Source organism: Hippoglossus hippoglossus, chromosome 1 (assembly GCF_009819705.1).
Source record: "Hippoglossus hippoglossus isolate fHipHip1 chromosome 1, fHipHip1.pri, whole genome shotgun sequence".
NCBI classification, from domain to species: domain Eukaryota; kingdom Metazoa; phylum Chordata; class Actinopteri; order Pleuronectiformes; family Pleuronectidae; genus Hippoglossus; species Hippoglossus hippoglossus.
Window position 1 is genome coordinate 246207 of NC_047151.1, and position 18835 is coordinate 265041.

The 18835-nt window shown below is 41.9% G+C and overlaps 2 long non-coding RNA genes across 2 annotated transcripts; one reads left to right on the plus strand and one right to left on the minus strand.

The window, feature by feature from the left end:
• Positions 1-8800: 8800 nt before the first annotated feature.
• LOC117776826 lies at positions 8801-13512 on the plus strand. The gene is made up of 3 exons (XR_004616498.1): positions 8801-8811; positions 11274-11278; positions 13377-13512. It is a non-coding gene; the product is annotated as an uncharacterized LOC117776826 (long non-coding RNA).
• Positions 13513-14642: 1130 nt separating this feature from the next.
• Positions 14643-18057, minus strand: LOC117776621. Its single transcript, XR_004616467.1, has 3 exons — positions 17812-18057; positions 16135-16137; positions 14643-14796 (listed from the first exon to the last, which is right to left on the minus strand). It is a non-coding gene; the product is annotated as an uncharacterized LOC117776621 (long non-coding RNA).
• Positions 18058-18835: the final 778 nt, after the last annotated feature.

An 18835-nucleotide genomic window follows, 5' to 3' on the forward strand; every position in this document is an offset into this window, starting at 1 on the left:
CACCAACAATTCTGTTACTGTTCTGAGCACCCAAGGAGCCACAGCAAAGACAACCCAGAATCCACCAGGAGTGGCAGCGTGTGGAGGGGGTAAAAGCACTGAAGAGATGAGGAAATTATTTATTGACCGAGCCAAAAAGATTGACACTGTGTCGAGGGCCGGTTTCCCTCTGGCCTTTCTCTTTTTCAACATATTCTATTGGGTCCTTTACAAGATACTTCGACATGAAGATGTACATAAACAGTAGATCCAGCAAGAGCGTAGATTATTTATATACAGTACGTGCACTCACATGTCTTTGTACTGCTAATAATTTGAGGACTTCCCTTTTAATATCCTCATCCTTTAATCCCAAACTTCCCCTGACCTTGAGAACCATTCTGGAAGACCTCACGTTGCAAATGTCTTGTGTCTAAAGGCGTAAAACTCACAATGTTCAGAAACCCAAAAGTATCCAAAAGTATGAAGTAAGTTGGCAAGATTAGTTTAAAAAATAATGTATAGAGCAGGATTCTGACAGTATAGAATATCTGAATGTTACAGTGTCTGAAAACAAAGTTCAGTCTTTGTGGACAGTTTCTGACTTTCAAGAACCCTTTAGTAGAATGCTTGAACATATCCAGCATGGATAAGTATATTGCCTATCATAGATGCACTATGAGTTAATTAAATTAGATATGTAATAAGTAATGTTCCACAATAAAGTGATGTGGCTCAGCTCACTCACAAATTGTTACATTAAATGTTCAGTTTGTGAAAAATAAGAAACTGATATAGGCACTATCTGTACTAACATGTCTGCACACATTTAAGAAATGGTTCATAACACAAGGTGACAAAATGATTATAAGCAGTCTGATGTGTCATATTATCTAACCTACCCAAGTGGGGGAAGTCAGTCAGCTTTGCATGTGCCAAAGCAGGGTGGGTGATGACCCATGTCTGTGTGGTGACTAAGACATAAATGGATAGAGTTTAAATGCTATGCTACCTGGATGGTCAGCATCAGATATTTGTTTTTTCTAACACATTTTGACTAGAGGGCAGAAATATTTTAAGAAGGCTCCAAACAGAAAAATGACAGCAAAAAGCCTTGAGTCCAGCCTTTATTTCACCAACAGTAAGTGAATCTCTGTTTCACAGGCAAAATGCATTTAAAAAGATTAATGAGGTAATCTACAGCCATCATAAACCCATGTCCAATATCAACAATTCTCAGGATTAAGTTTGGTAAAGACAGCATGTGATGAATAAAGCACCACAAATATAAATATTTTGTCAGTTTGTAGTTGAGCTGATGACTCTTCTACGCTAAATTCACCCAAATCTGCCTCTTGGCTTGTGCTGTAACAACAGGGCCAAATGTTCCTCTTGACATCTGTCAAGAAATTGAGCCAATAGCCAATTGGGGGTGGGCGATCTTCCGTAGAAATGATGATAAACGATCTGAATTGATATTAAGTTCCCTGCTACGATGATCATCCCATTTGGTGAACCGTCAAAGATGTTTCATGACTTCAAGCGCTACCTGAGCCTTAGCTTGTGGGGGAATGTATACTGCCAGAGTTTTTGTCATTGTGAATTCCTTGGAAGAAAAAACGTTCTGCACCTTACCGTGAGGAGCTCTAGGTTCAGGCAGCAGTGTTTGTAAACACCAGCACCAGCTGTTGTTCACGGTAAGACACACACCTCCTCCTCTGATCTTCCCGGAGTCCCTCATTTGGTCCTTCTCTGTAAACAGAAACAGCCGGCTACTTTGATCGCCACGTCTGGGATGTTTTTGTTCAACCAGAGGCCTGTACTATGAAGCAGGATTTGCGTTATCAGGGTAACATCAGGTTTAGTTCATAATTGGCAGTTCTACGAAGCTCGTTCAACTTCGTATTAGGGTGGATTGTTAGAGGGTCTCTGAGGAATACAAGGCTCTTTCAGAGACCAAGAAAATAATTTACATACTCCAATGAGAATCTATATCTTTCATAAAGATTCTCATCAGAGGGAATACTAAACCCATTGTAAGCTGCTGGAGCTGAACATAACCAACCCGATGTAGGAGAAATGTGCTCATAGTACCACAGACTGTCTGCATCGCTCCACGTTTCTTTACTTGTGGGGAGTTACTTATATTGATGTACTGGGTGTGTTAGTGGTGGTGAACTTAACCAAACATACATTGTTTTATACTTCCCTTATCATTCCCTCTAAGGACAGTACGCACTGCGCAACAGTGTAGTGTAATTTGCGTGAGAGCTGACTGCGCAAGTGGGTTGGGTTGACTTACCAAGTTGATAACCAGCTTTGTGTGACCACTTAGTCTGATTGTTATATTAGGTAAGTTCACCTCAAACAGACTCTGGTGAGTTGGTCTGTACGGTTAGCCTTAAGCCTATCGTGTAGCCTGGCTTGCTTCCCCCGCTTCAGTTTCCTCTCCCTCCACCACCTGTGTCGTTTGATGGTGGTATTGTAATGCCAGTGGTCTCTGGGACACATAGGATCTCTGGGGGGCTAAAAGAAATGTTGAAACTGAAATAGACTTTTCTGCTGACTGCTGTAAATTGTTGTTTCTAACTTTGCGAGTCACAGAAATTGAGAATATTTACTGGAAAAAAGATGGTTCTCCCTGATTGTCTCATTTGCTGTTGGTCAAAAGAGGCAGCAATATTAAAATTAGACTGTTTCAAAACCAGTTAAAAACTCCTTGTAGCAACTTTAAATGAGTCTGAATACACTGTGGAAGTACTACAGTGTATGGAGGACAAAGAGGTTGCTACTGCCAAGAGTGAAGCGGCACCAGGCGGTGAAGACAAAGGTGCAGAGCTTCTTTGTACTGGGGGAAGCAGTGGTGCTACTGGGGAAAAAGTGAACTGATGCTAACAGAAGAGGAATTTCTACCTTCACCATGAGTAACACTACACAAAAAGCTTCGAAAGAGGAGACATAGTTCAGGATACCGAAAAGAAACAGAAGAAAACAAGCAAAGCCAATGGGAGAGTTAGACGACGTTGCATAGAGTAAAAGCAACAGTGCTTTGTTACTTACACAGCGACGTTGTGAAAATATACATGTTTTTATATTCCCATTCAAGACTAGCTTAGCACATATACTACTTGTGTATTTGTATTTGTTACCCTGCGGTACTAAGAGTTTAGCCTAAAGTTTCTAGCTCTGATCGGCTCTTTGTTGTTTTAGCAGTGGTGAAAGTAAGCTGGTAATCAGTACCACTAAATACTTTAGTGCCACAAATATTAACCACATTACGACACAACACATAGCTTAGCTTCTGAATTGCTCCAGTGTTAGTGCATACCTGTGCACTAACACTGGTTAGTGCTCAGTGCATACCTGTGCTATTGATTATTAATCAGTGTTGAAGTGAACTCAACTGCCTGTTCTGTACGTACTCCGTTTGAAATGGAGATGAGGGTTATTAGCTGCCATGAGCCATTGCCCATTGAGATACTTTACTAGAAACCTATGATGGCTCACTTGTTTCCTTTTCCACTTCTTTAACTTGGGAACAATGTACTTCAAAACCATTGTGATCATCACCATGATAATCGCCATGTATTTACATCACAGTTCTTCATTGTATCGAGACTATCTCTCCACCCCAACAAAGTGTCTGTAATGTGGGGCTTTTTCAATACGTTTTGAGATTTACAATACTGACAGGGACCATGAATAGCCTGGGAAAAAGGGAAGCAACACTGAACTAGAGAAGAGGTGAAAAAGACTCCTAAGATATGTGCTGTAGTATTTGACTGATGCCACGACTCCGGTGGTACTTTCCAATCTGAGGTGTATCACACATATTTTTCCTGACTCAAGCAATTTAGTAATTTAGGTATGAAACTTGTTTGTTTGTCTCTGAAAACTTTAATACTGTTGTTTAGTAAAGACCTTGTGGACTAAAATATGGTTAAAAACAATGCAACACCACATTATCCTTCAGAATTCTTGCTGTGCAGCAGGAAAAAATGCATTACACTCCTGAATTGTTTCTTTTGTCATTAGTTGTAATTATGCAGTAAAAGAAAAATGTAACAGCATGCGTTGTGAGTCAGTTTTTACTGCATGTAACTGAAATGTGCAAAACCCAGGTTTTGGTCATGTAAGAGAATGAAGTCCCATTCAAAGACATTAAGGCCCAATCCCATTTCACCCCTTGGTCCTACCCCTACCCCGTGTTTTCGAAGGTTATCTTGCCTCTTGAAACGGAAGTCACAAGGGGTAGTGGTTGAAATCTTCCCCTACGAATTGGGACAGCCATCCAAGAAGCTGTTACATCATCAGTAGTCGTCCCGTAAACCTGACACGTCATCAGTAGTCGATGCGAAATTACGGGATTATCATGCAAAAAAAGATCACTAGCATGCTAACGCTAGTATGCTAACGCTACAATAGCGCAATCTTTTTTTTTAAGGTTGTTGTAAAAAAAGTTAATACATTGAAATTATATTAAAGCCATGTTTCTTGTAGTAGCCCAAACTGGACAAACTAAACACCTTTTCAGTTTTTATGACAATTGAAGGCTACCACAGGTTCTATTTCATGCTTGGAGGTGGAAGGTGAGGGGTGTTCAGCTGCAACATGCAACTTCATCACTAGATGTCACTAAATTCTACACACTGAACCTTTAATATTTTTATACTTAATATACCTTTCTTTGCTGTTTTCAAAAATAAATTAAATTCTGGTGATTACGTTATGTGCTGATTGGCTCATTAGTAAGTGTTGCAACTTTTCACCCAAAAAGTATCCTCAAGTATTGGAGCCATGGGTTTGCATCACTAGATTTCCAATGAAGTTTTCCCTACATAATAATCCTTTAAACAGTTTACCTTCTTTTATCTGAGCCATGAGTTTCATGAATTTTAAAACTGCTGTGTTTACTTTGTTTTTATTATTACACTGTGCTTCAAATGTGGTTAAAGTGTGCTGATTTGTGGAGAATATTTGGTCAACTTGCGTACTTACACTGTCATGAAAACTCTGAATTAAGCTGACTACAGTCAGTGTATGTCATGGTTGGAATATATTGTGTAATTGGACGATTTTTGTATCTCAGATCTTTTGTTTCAATATTCTGTGATAAACACGTTTTTTAACAAACCGTTACATTACTCACTTCCTTGTCGTAAGTTCTCCCTTTCAGTTAAGTGTCACATAACTGAGAAAACACAACAGCGCTGAGTATTTATTTAGTAATGATTGATTGATTGATTGATATTTAGACTGTATGCTGACTATCACTATTTTTGTAGTGAAAAAGATTTAATGTTGATTAAATTAAATTCTATTGGTTTGAACTTTAACATTTGGCAGTCACTTATTAATATAAACGTGTCCTGTTTTTTCTTGTATCTCAGTAAATGGTCTGCATTGTCAAATTCTGCATATATCTCCTCAAAGTCCACTAGCTGTACAATCTGTGTCTGAGTTGGAAAAAATTTGATTCAAATACACATCACTGCTACTATATTTGGGAAAGAAACACTGAACACTGCAACACTATTAGAGCAAGAAGGTATAAATATTTGTGTACAGAATGGGGGGTCTCTGAACCGGAAACAGCAATTTCCATAGGAACAGTATATGTTAACAGTACACTAATACACTTTCTTGGAGCGATTTTTAATAAAACATGACATCTGCCGCTACATTTCAAATCCACAATCATTTTAGCACTCCAAATGCTCAGTGGTGAAGCACCACAGACTGCAGTTAACCCAAAGAAGAAAAAAAAAGTACGAACATTGGTAAGCCATTTCAATGACAGAGAGATCACCAGGAGTTGCCTCTGGACTGCGCTGCGGTTCATAGCGACCACAAACCAATACAAAATGTCCAACGAGCAGGCAACACTCAGTCACGAACACCGGGGGTGGCAGCAGTAATGGTACATCGGTGTCTGACTTTCTGCTTCTCTCAATTTGAGCTTCTTCCTTATTGTACTGAACAGTGATGTTTTTTCCCTGGGACATGAAGTGTTACCCTGTCAACATGACATGTTTGGAACCTTTTTTAGGAACATTTTAAGAGCATTTATGTGCATTAAAATAATTCGTATGGAAACATAAAAAGCCAGCGATCTCAGCAAATAGAGAACCTCGACGAACGTTCTCTGAAGGTTCCAAGGTTATATTTTGCAACCTTTAGAGATCATGGGAACATTGCAGTGAGGTATGTTTTGAAACAGTTTAGAGCTGTGCCTTTGATACCAATCCAATTTTCGAGTCTGTGTAAAAGAATCTCATGATCTACTGTGATGCTTTTTTGTTATCTGGGCTCACCCTAAGTTCAATTATTACTCTCACCAGTGCTGTTTCAGTGCTGTGTCCCTCTTAAACCAGACTGAAATCGATCATATATATGGTTCATATGTAGGAACTCGTCCAACCTTTCCAGAATTTTACTTAGGAGAGGCAGGTTGAAAGTGGGTCTGTAGATGCTCAGCATAAAGGAATTATGTTTTTTTTTAAGAAGTTGCTTGACCAGTGCATCTGGAAAGATACCTGTTTCTAGTGAGCAATTTACAATGTCTAAAAGATTAAGAATAAAACCGTCAAAACTTCTTTAGACATTTTTTATCAGGATTGCATCCAGTGAGTAAAAAAAGTATTCAAAGTTTTCTGGGATGAGGTTGGGTTATTTGTTGTTTCTATGTTGTTTTCTGAAAGTTATATTTATAAAATTGTTGAATGTTAAATATTGTAGTTGATAGTAGCATATAGCATATGCCCTGTATTTTGCAACACTTTCCCCTTAGTATTATAATAGAGGTATGTAATTACATGATCATTATATATTGTAACTGACTGGTAGTTCATGTTATTGTTGACTGTTATATGTGGTTGTGGTTTATGACTAATGTTCAGATGAGTTAGAAGAATGTTGTTGAAGTACTGACTTTTCCCGAATGTCAGTAAACATGTCAGGGTTGGGCACGTGACACTGTTGGACCGTTACAGACCAATGGCTGTTGGTTGGGTTACGAGGCAGAACGAGGAAGTGAGTGTGTTGTGAGACAAGTGCTGCATGTGAGTGAGGAACGGAGCGAGAGAGAAGCAGCAGTTTTACATGTTCTTTTGGTGTTGGTTACGGCCTACAGTAACCTGTGTACGTTCATATATAAATCTGTAAATAAGGAGAGCTGAAGTCTTGTGTTGTCTCTACTGCCCACATGTTGAGCCGCACAGAGAAGCCCTTCCGCCGGCTATGAAAACCCCCAAATATGACGGGAAAGCTAACTAGAACGCATTCAATGCCTAGGCAAGCAAGTGGTCAACTGAGGAGAAAGCCATCCAGCTGCCCTTTGGAGCTGCTGAGGGATCTTGCCAATGATATTTAGGGGCTGGTCCACCACACCTATACTCACATGCCCCCTGTCATCCAGAGTGAGTTAGCCCAGGACTATTTCCTACAGGCCCTGTTACCAGCTGACCTGCATGTCCAGACATTACCGCTCCAGCCAGGCTGTCTTGTGACTCACACCATTACAACACAGACAACAGAGACTGTGACCGACATGCCTGTGTGCTACAGCCCCCCAGAGGCCCTGCCTGCGCCATCTTCCATTCCACCAACCACTGGCCTGCACCTACGACCAGCCCCTGCTGCACAGCCTCCTCGGCCTGTCCTCCTACTACAGGAAGTTTGTGAAAGGATTATCCTGCATAGCTGTGCCCCTGCTCTACCTGCTAAAAAAAAAGGGAGACATTCTCATGGACAGATAAGTGTCAGGCAGCATTCACTTCGCTGCAGAAAGCCCTGGTGGAGGCACCGATTCTCTCCCCGTCTGACCTCACCCTTCCCTTTGTTCTTGACACGGATGCCAGCAACGTCGGCTCAGGTGCTGTGTTGACCCAGGTGACACCTGAGGGAGAAGGAGTGGTGGCGTACTAAAGCAGGACATTCAACAAGGCTGAACGTCACTACTGTGTCACCAGGCGGGAACTGCTCACTGTGGTCAGCGCCATCCAGCACTTCAAATATTACCTTGGGGGCCTCCACTTCACTGTCCGGACTGATCACTCCGCCTTATAGTGGTTAATGTCCTTCAGGGAGCTTGAAGGCCTAATGGCACATATGATTTCACAGTTGTCCATAGACCAGGTGCACAGCATGGCAACGCAGATGCACACTTGTTTATCTTGGTGTCCAGTCAGTAGTTTCAAGGTTTTAGTTTTTGGCAATAGACGATGCCACCAGGGTGGATAAACAGGTTGCTTTTGAGCATTTTATTTTCCTCAGGGACTCTGAACAGATCAAATTTGCTAAGAAAAATAGCTGATCTACATAGTCTTCCATGCGTGGCAGTGGATAAGCATCTGGTTTTGTTATACCATTTACCTTCCCGTAGTCAGTACAGGGACTGAGGACTTTTATCAGCTTTATCCACAAGCAAGCACGAAGATGCCCAACTTTATTTCTTTTTCCATTACCTTAAGTTTTGCCTGAGATACCCTGTAAAACCAAATCAATGTCATGTTCAAACAAGTGTGTATGAATTGGAACATCATTAAACAAACACAAATAATTGTTGACCAACACAGACAGCTCAGCGCACCATTCACTGGACAAATGGCTAAACACAGATTTTAAATCAGGCAGTGACTCAGAATGACCATGAAGCAGGCTCTCATTAGGTGAAACCACACCATCTTCTTCATGTACAGACACACCAGAAACCAGTGAGTGTCTTCCAACAGTGTCTGTCACTAACACAGGTTTCACAGTCTGCTGTGGCAAACTCCCCCCAGTTTCATAAGATGGCGACTCACGAGTATAAAATGGCTTTAACAAATTCACGTGGCAGAGCTGAGTTGACTTTCTACGTTTTGGTGTAGACAGCAGGTAATTCTGCTCAGAAAACCAGCGCAAAATTGTAAAAGGGCCATGGAACTTGGCCTGAAATGGTGAACACACCAGTGGTAACAAAGCCAGAACCTGGTCTCCTGGAATGAACTTACAAGTCTTTGCCATACGGTAATAAAGATTTTTCATCTTCCTCTGAGCAGATGCTTAATTTTCCCTAGCCGGCTCTCCAGCCACATACAACCCATGCTGGAAACCAATCACATAATGAAGCAGACTAAGGGGTGGTTCAGATTGCACAACTGCATCATGCAGTAAAGTTAACGGCCCACGCACTGTATGACCAAATACAAGCTGGTAGGGATTAAACCCTGTGCTCTCCTTAACTACCTCTCTGGCAGCCAAAAACAACCAGGGTAAATATTCCTCCCAATCCTGACTCAACTCGAAACAATAACTACGCAACAGAGATTTTAGGGTTTGATGAAACTTTTCTAATGCTCCTTGACTCTGAGTGTGGTGTGACATGTTTTGATAAAACTAAATACATCCTTCTTCATGCGCGGCCAGAAATAATACCTGAGGATGTAGTCATAGGTCTTACGAACCCCCAAGTGTCCCTACTGATCATGCAAGGTCCTCAGTACCTCTTCGCGAAACTTTGACGGAAAAACAACCAGAAAAAACGGATCACCAACACAGTTAACCCCACGAGGAACCCATTTCCTCACTAACAATTGATCCTGACACAGATAACCCATAGCAGCATTCTTCCCATCAGCCTCTGGTAGCACTTTTTCAAACAGCTCACTAAGAGAAGGATCAGCTCGCTGCTCAGCTGCCAGGACGCTGCGAGGAACTGTTAAAAGAGAGTCAGGCATGGAAACAGAGGCGCTCCCAGTCCCCTCTGTGCTGCTCTGCTCAACTTCAGGCTCTGCCTTCTCACGGTATATAGCTCTCTAACTGCACAGGCTGGAAACACGTCTAGGAAACACTGTGCACTCTCATCAGGCACTGTAGTGACAGAAGGAGAGGATGTCACTTCAGCAGATGGTGGACAGCTAGCCCACACACGTCTCCCACACAGATCATTCCCCAGAATGATATCCACGCCTGGGATTGGCAGTAAGGGCGCACCCCCATAACTCACACTGTACCAAGCCACAATCAAGCTCTAACTTATGCACTGGAACACGCAACACCGTCAAACCCATTCCCAGCATCAGAATGTACTATCATGTGTTAGTACACTGAGAAAAAGGCAGCACAGAGGTCAGAATATGAGAATCAAAAGCCCCAGTATCCCTCAGGATTTTCACTGGCACCTTTACACTACTGCCCACTAATGACACAAAAGCATAAAAATCGAATTCCTCTCGGCTATGCTCTAATTCTGGCTTCACCTGTTCACAGGACAGTGAGAGCTAACACACGGAGAAAACCCAGGACTGAGTGTTCAGACAGGAGCAGCCAGTGCAACAGGCCACAGACATCCCCGACCAGATCCACCTTTAACATCTGATTTAACAGGACATTCAGATTTCCAATTTCCTCTGCCTTTACAATGACTACACACTTTGTTCGGATTAAACTGCAGCTGAGAGCATGCGGCCCTCTCTGGCTTACCAGGACGCGGACAGTTACGGTCGTCTCCCCTGAAGCCAGCATTGTCTGGAGCCCGATACTCACCGCTGCAACAAAAGCAGTTATTTACCCTGTTCAAATGTTAACGCAGCCTAAGACTCTGGAGAAACAGCAGCAGGGAATTTAGCGTCAAAGACACCAATTCCCAACAGATTATCACAACATCCTAACAGCGCTCTAATAACTCTGGATGGAGCACTCAGAAATTAATCCACAGTAGCCTTGACTTAGAAACACAGCTAACCTGCCTGAATATTGACAATCAAACCCTGTGCACACTGGCACATCCTAACACAGCTGTTATGGGAATGCATAAAGCAAAAATACCATTTCAGATATTTGGCAATAAAAACATTTACTGATTTTATCAAGACCTGTATTACTTTTAATATGAATATGTGTCTCTTACCTTAACTACATAACTTTAGACAAGTCACTAACTGATCTGGCTTAGAGAGATCATTTAAAGTAAATTTGGTCTTTTATTAAATATTGTGCTGTATAGTGGTGACAATTTCACACAAATTACCTACTACAGAAACATACTAAATGTACAGTTATGTGTTTAGAACTATAAGCGTGGTCTCAGAAGCATGCATTTACACAACTTTGTCTTACAGTGAAAATCACAGTTAACACAATGTCAAACAGTGACGGGGTGAAATGTTCAATACATGCTTTTATAACCACAGTACTGACATTTGTGTGTGTGTCTTTGTATGTGTTTGTTTTGTGACTACAGCATAGTTTAATCAACACAAGTTAGGTCAAGCTGACTGGTTAAGCTAACAGTTATATGACTAGTCAAAGAGCACTGGTCATTTAGATGTCCAGCTAAACAATATAATCCCCCCTTTTGTGGTCCTGAGACCCCAAAACTATCTGTCAACAAATTACTCAACAACAAAAATCTCACTAAATAAAACAAATCTAACTACCTCAAACTTTCTTCAAAACCAAGTTTAAAAACATATGTGGTGTCTGAGTAACATATGTCACCACCTGGCTCAAGGCTGGCAACAAAAACGGAAGCCACACACAGATAGATCAATCAAAATAATTTATTTAGCTCAACTAATACAGCATATTAATTAACTGGTGGGGTGTGTATGTATGAGAGACATAAATTGTGTCAGAAGTGTGTGGATGAGTGACAATATAGTGTGATGTGTGTTGGTTGGTGCAGCAAACCAAACAAAGGAACAAGGATGAGGCTGGTGCAGCAGGCCCTGCTGAGAGAGACACTTCCAGAAGAGCAGTCTTTTATGCCTTCTTGGATGCCCCCACCCAGATGGGTAGGTAGGAGCAAGTGATTGCAAGGCACGCAGGCAGAGTGGAAGGGTTGTCACACATATGACCAATATTTTATTGTTACAAACAAAGTTGTATATGTGGTTATTACTTAAATTTTAAACTAAATTATAACAGGCGAGTGCACAAAACATATCGTCAAATCAATCAAAGTTTAAATGTGCTTATTGAGTATACATGATCCACCTAATCAGAAACAATTTTAAATCATAGGAATTAGGAGATCCCAGTCGAGGCACAAGGTGATGTTTATCAGTCCCTTATTCCAGAGTTCAGTCCATTGCTCTGGGATCTGGAATCTCCTCTACTAGTTGTGCCAGCTGAGCCTCCGCCTCCCGTGCAGTCGCCATCATGGTCATCTTTTTAACGAGAGATTAAGTGAGTACTTTTCTCAGAGTCAGTATGATGCAACAAACCAATAGACAGATCACAGCCAAGACCACCAGTGTAATTATTGTTATTGGGTATGTAAATGCAACATTGTTCTCCAATCACGTGACAAAGGTAATCAAAGGTAAAAACTTCTGCAAGTTTTAGAGTAGTAAACATTCCTGGATCCGCAAGGTTCAAGGTAAAAATGTCAACGTTGGATATCTTACCAGTTATATTAAACCCAATCTCAAGATAAAAATCATATTATGCTACTTGCCACTGAGGTTCTGGTCTCATCCAGACAATCCACCTGTTTTTGCTGGAAGGTAACTGTACATTGGTCACCCCCCATAATTCCTCTCTTTCTGGAGCCTTCTTTAAGAAAATACCAAACAACCTTCTAGAAAATGTAGCAACTGTAATGAAACTCAGGTTTTACTTATGTAAATACACCTTCTTAAGTGAAACAATAGCTTTCTATAATTCAGTTCTGTTTCTTTCTCTCTTTTTACATCTAGCATTTTGTGCCATATTGGTCTTAATCACTCTAGCTGGTGTAGTTCAAACTTGATCTGTTTTGGTGTTTGTCTGGTCTGTAGTTGCATCATACTTATCTGATTCATGTCAATCGGTCTTTCCTTGGATCGTTCGTTTCATCAGCTGTTCCTCTTGGGCCTGTCCTGGCAGTATCCACACCAGACGGCCCATAACCATTAGCAGGTTATGGGCCGTTGGCACCTTGCTGGCTTTGGTGCAGTGGTTCAGGTGGTACCACGTGGTGGTTCCTTCAATTTGGACAGCCGTGGGCGTTGCTCGGACCACCTTATATGGACCTTCCCGTCTTGGCTGGTGTTACTTCCTTTGAAAGACCTTAATGTAGATCTCGTCCCCTGGCACCACCGGGCTCTCTGCCACCAGGCTGGAGTCTGGGACTCTGCTTTTCTCCTGAAGAGAAATAGCTTTTGTACGACAGTTCATTTTCAGGTTCATCTGCAATTGTTCAAGCGGGCAATGGTCAACCTATAAGCATTTCATGTTGGATTAAATGTGTGGTTCTGTTAGTTTGTGTTTCTGATAGCTCATTAGTGCAAGTGGTAGAGCATCTACCCACTTAAGCTTTGTGCTAGCACAAATATTGTTTAACTTAGCTTTGAGGGTTCCGTTAACTCTTTCTACCATCCCTTGTGATTGAGGATAATAAACACCCCAACCTTTGTTTAACCCTTATTTAGTAGTTTTCTCTGGCCCTCTCCCTAACACAACAGGTGATGACATGTTTAGCCGCATGTTGTCTTTTAACCGCTGGCTGTCGAGGTGGTGTACTGTAAATGGTGTGGGCTTTGTAGATAATAAAACTTTTTGGAGGAAACCTGGTCTTGTTAGGAGAGACGGCGTTCATCCCACTTGGGATGGAACAGCTCTCTTATCTAGGAATATTACCCATTAAATGATAACCCAGAGTTGGGACCAGGAAGCAGAGCTGCAGTGCTAAACACTTCCCTGCGCTCCCTCTGGATCAGTCGCACAACCACAAACCCATAGAGATTGTGTCTGTCCACCGTCCCATTAAATTATGTAAATCAAACAATAACAGAGGGAGAATTCTACACAAAAATCTAATACAAATTAACACAACCTCTGCAACAACTCAAGAAACAAAAACTTTTAAATGTGGTCTTTTAAACATAAGATTATCATCAAAGGCTATTTTAGTTAATGAACTAACCTCAGATAAAAAAATAGATGTATTGTCCCTCACTGAGACGTGGCTGCATCTCGATGAATATGTCAGTCTAAATGAATCTACTCCCCCCAGTCATGTAAATTCACACGTTCCCCGAGAATTTGGCCGAGGAGGTAGAGTTGCTGCTATTTTTAACTCCAGTCTATCAATTAATCCTAAACCTAAACTAAGCTACAACTCATTTGAAAGCCTTGTTCTTAGTCTTCCACACCCATCCAAGAAGTACCAACAGCCAATCATATTTGCTGTAGTTTACCGTGCTTCTGAATTTTTAATGGAAATCCCTGAGTTTTTATCAAACCTAGTCCTAAAGACCGATAAAATTATTATTGTTGGTGACTTTAATATTCATGTTGACAATACAATGTTGACGTTACATTTAAACCCGTATTATCCGTCGATATAACCAACGAATTAATAAAAACCCTAGCTCCACTGAGATTGACCATCTCGTCGATAGCTCTGTAAAGTCATCTTAGTTACTTTCCATTTGACATTTAAAGGAATTTTCATCATTGGGCCCAAATCTTTTGATACGAAATTTTAATTCACCATTAATTTCACTTCGAGATGAATCATAATACACTGTACAATGATAATCAAAGAATAAAGAACAGCTTGCTGTACTAACCACACACACACATAATGTTAAATAAATGATGCTTTTCAGAAAATGCCTCAACTCGAACTGTGTGTTAACGGTCACAAACCCAATTTCATGGTCGACTCTGGTGAAGGTTATTCTGTGGTTCGGATGTCAGATTTGCCCACATCTCCTGAAATGAGTGGTCGATTTATTTTCTCTCAAGGCTCAACAGCAACAGTAAAGGAAAATTTCACAAAACCTCTCCCGTGCACGGTTAAATTTGACAAACATCCCATAAGGTTTGAACATGATTTTCTGTTGTCTCCCTGTATTTGGTATCCTCCCCTGATGGAGTGACGGTTACGCATGATTCCTCACCTCCTTTCCTCATGTCACAAACCACACATGAGCAGCTGTTTGTATATCAGTGGCATCTTCCTATAAATACCTCAACTGATCTGGGGTCTCATTTATCACCGTTGCGTACACACAAAACGGGGCCTGAAACGTGCGTACGCCACTTCTCACGCAAACGTTGGGATTTATAAAAACAAACTTGACGGGAAAATTTGCATATTTCCACACAAACTCTGACCCATGCGTACGAACGTTTTGGAGACGGGAAAGTGGCGACACAGACGTGAGGTGGTGAACTGAAGCCACATTATTGATCCAATTCATCATTTACATTAAAACCAACAGCTTAGTTTTGATCGCGCGACATTTCTGTTCCACACGAACCTTTTAATTAAAACATACAGTGGGGCAAAAAAGTATTTAGTCAGCCACCAATTGTGCAAGTTCTCCCACTTAAAAAGATGAGAGAGGCCTGTAATTTTCATCATAGGTATACCTCAACTATGAGAGACAGAATGGGGGGAAAGAATCCAGGAAATCACATTGTAGGATTTTTAATGAATTAATTGGTAAATTCCTCGGTAAAATAAGTATTTGGTCACCTACAAACAAGCAAGATTTGTGGCTCTCACAGACCTGTAACTTCTTCAAGAGGCTCCTCTGTCCTCCACTCGTTACCTGTATTAATGGCACCTGTTTGAACTCGTTATCAGTATAAAAGACACCTGTCCACAACCTCAAACAGTCACAATCCAAACTCCACTATGGCCAAGACCAAAGAGCTGTCAAAGGACGCCAGAAACAAAATTGTAGACCTGCACCAGGCTGGGAAGACTGAATCTGCAATAGGTAAGCAGCTTGGTGTGAAGAAATCAACTGTGGGAGCAATTATTAGAAAATGGAAGACATACAAGACCACTGATAATCTCCCTCGATCTGGGGCTCCACGCAAGATCTCACCCCGTGGGGTCAAAATGATCACAAGAACGGTGAACAAAAATCCCAGAACCACACGGGGGGACCTAGTGAATGACCTGCATGGGGGAGCTGGGACCAAAGTAAAGGCTACCATCAGTAACACTACGCCGCCAGGGACTCAAATCCTGCAGTGCCAGACGTGTCCCCCTGCTTAAGCCAGTACATGTCCAGGCCCGTCTGAAGTTTGCTAGAGAGCATTTGGATGATCCAGATTGGGAGAATGTCATATGGTCAGATGAAACCAAAATAGAACTTTTTGGTAAAAACTCAACTCGTCGTGTTTGGAGGAGAAAGAATGCCGAGTTGCATCCAAAGAACACCATACCTACTGTGAAGCATGGGGGTGGAAACATCATGCTTTGGGGCTGTTTTTTCTGCAAGGGGACCAGGACGACTGATCCGTATAAAGGAAAGAATGAATGGGGCCATGTATCGTGAGATTTTGAGTGAAAAACCTCCTTCCATCAGCAAGGGCATTGAAGATGAAACGTGGCTGGGTCTTTCAGCATGACAATGATCCCAAACACACCGCCGGGCAACGAAGGAGTGGCTTCGTAAGAAGCATTTCAAGGTCCTGGAGTGGCCTAGCCAGTCTCCAGATCTCAACCCCATAGAAAATCTGTGGAGGGAGTTGAAAGTCTGTGTTGCCCAGCGACAGCCCCAAAACATCACTGCTCTAGAGGAGATCTGCATGGAGGAATGGGCCAAATACCAGCAACAGTGTGTGAAAAGCTTGTGAAGACTTACAGAAAACGTTTGACCTCTGTCATTGCCAACAAAGGGTATATAACAAAGTATTGAGATGAACTTTTGTTATTGACCAAATACTTATTTTCCACCATAATTTGCAAATAAATTCTTTAAAAATCCTACAATGTGATTTCCTGGATTTCTTTTCCTCATTTTGTCTCTCATAGTTGAGGTATACCTATGATGAAAATTACAGGCCTCTCTCATCTTTTTAAGTGGGAGAACTTGCACAATTGGTGGCTGACTAATACGTTTTTGCCCCACTGTATATAAATCAATTTACAGCAAATTACGTTTAGATTCCATTTAACAGCGGAGTTACGGAGCCGAGTCATTAATAGTTTTTAATAATATCTTCTAACACTGTGCGTGTATCATCAGATCACTGCAGTGAACGGGACTGGAGCCATCAGGCGCTCAGCGCGCACTGGAGATCACTTACAAGAAATGAAGACACTTTCCAAATAATATCCCAGGGAGGAGGTGAGGATCCGCTGATTGTGAGGGAATCAGTCCGATGCTCTGAATAAATAAATACTGCTGTGACACTGTGTGCGTGATGCTGCGTGATGTGTGCACGCGAATGGAAGGATGAGGAGGAAGCGAGGGTTTCAGCGATGTCTGATCAGCTGATATAGATTCTATTGATCTGTGATCTTTTTTTTACTTCAGGCTCCGTTTCTTTCTATCGTCTTCACTCTCACTCACTGTGTTAACAGCAGCAGCAGAGTATCAGTGTATTTTCTTATTAGTGACATCACTGCTGTCCCATGAATTGCTCTTCACCCCCATCTCACTAACAAACACCTCAATGTCAGTGTCAGAAAAGTTTTGCTTCCTCTTCTCATCGCTTGATGCCGTGACTCCGTCAGGACTCACGGTGGAAACCCATTGGTCAGCAGGATAATTAATATTCATGCCGTGCTTTGCATTGACCATTTATGGTTGAAAGTGGGCGTGTGGAGGGCGGATTTGGAGGCAGATCCAAGTACGAACGTTTCCAGGTGGACTGTGATTTATAAAGCGAACATTGCGTTCAGGTGTGCGTGCGCACGGTTTTATAAATCGGAATTTCCTTTGGCGTACGCCATTTCCGGCTTTTGGGCGTACGTACACTTTAGTATGAATCCTACGCAATGTTTGATAAATGAGACCCCTGCATCTCCATGTCACGCTCTCTTGTCACCCCTTTTCTGTTTTTATTGCACACTGATTCATTGCACTGCACCTCACATGTGACACACCAGATCACGTTTATGAATCTCTGTTTTTTGCCTTTCCCCGATGATTCTCTGAATGTGTGCAATATTTTTTGGTCTGGTTCCAGAAGTGCAGCTGCCGTCTCACTCACCGACCAGCAGATGGCACTGCCTCGCGTCTCAAATTCCAGCCCTCACATCTTGCTTTCCAAGTCCCATGATGACCAGTGGCACGACTTAGGCCCATTGGTCAGATCATGCCAGGCTGCCGTTGATTGGCTACCCACAACTACGCCTGATGTAATGTATTCACCCAGTCTGAGTGCATTTGATCTAAAAGTTTCTCCAACCTTCTGTTCTCCAGCCACACGCCCTGATTGTGGTTGAAAATCACCTTCATTCTTATGCCATGTTGTCCAGCCCCTCTGATGTTTCTCCTTTACTTTCAGATCTAACTGAAACACTGTGGGCAAAAGACAAATACGATGTGGGCTCATCAGAAACTGTGACCCAGTCAAAATCACTCCAAAATCTGGTTATCTACCATGTAAACAAAAATATCTACTCAGACAGGAAGCGCTGGAGGGGATACGCTCTGTTTTTGAACCCTTTTTGCAGGCTGGTGTAAATTGTCCCCTGCCCTGACTCCACTGATTCCCAGTCAAGAAAATCAGAGACAAAGACATTTGTGCAGGATTTGAAGCTGTGAATGAAGCTGTAATTGTTCGATCGCCTATTGTTCCCAACCCATACACGCTGCTTTCCCAAATTCCGCCTGACGCAGCGTGCTTTTCGGTTGTAGACTTATCCAATGTTTTTTTATTGGACGACGGGGAAGAACACAACTGTGTTGCTGAACTTCAAGTCCAGTGTTCACCACGACCTGACCTTTTCTGACGAACCTCTTTGTAACTCTGACTTGACTCTGTATGTAGATGGGTCCTCCTCACATGACCCTGTCTCTGTACTAACTGTTGGTTTTTCTGTTTGTTCAGATAACGACGTTCTCCTCTCGAGTTCTCTTCCTCATCACCTCTCAGCCAAACAGCACGGAAGGATGCAAATTTGCTACTGACT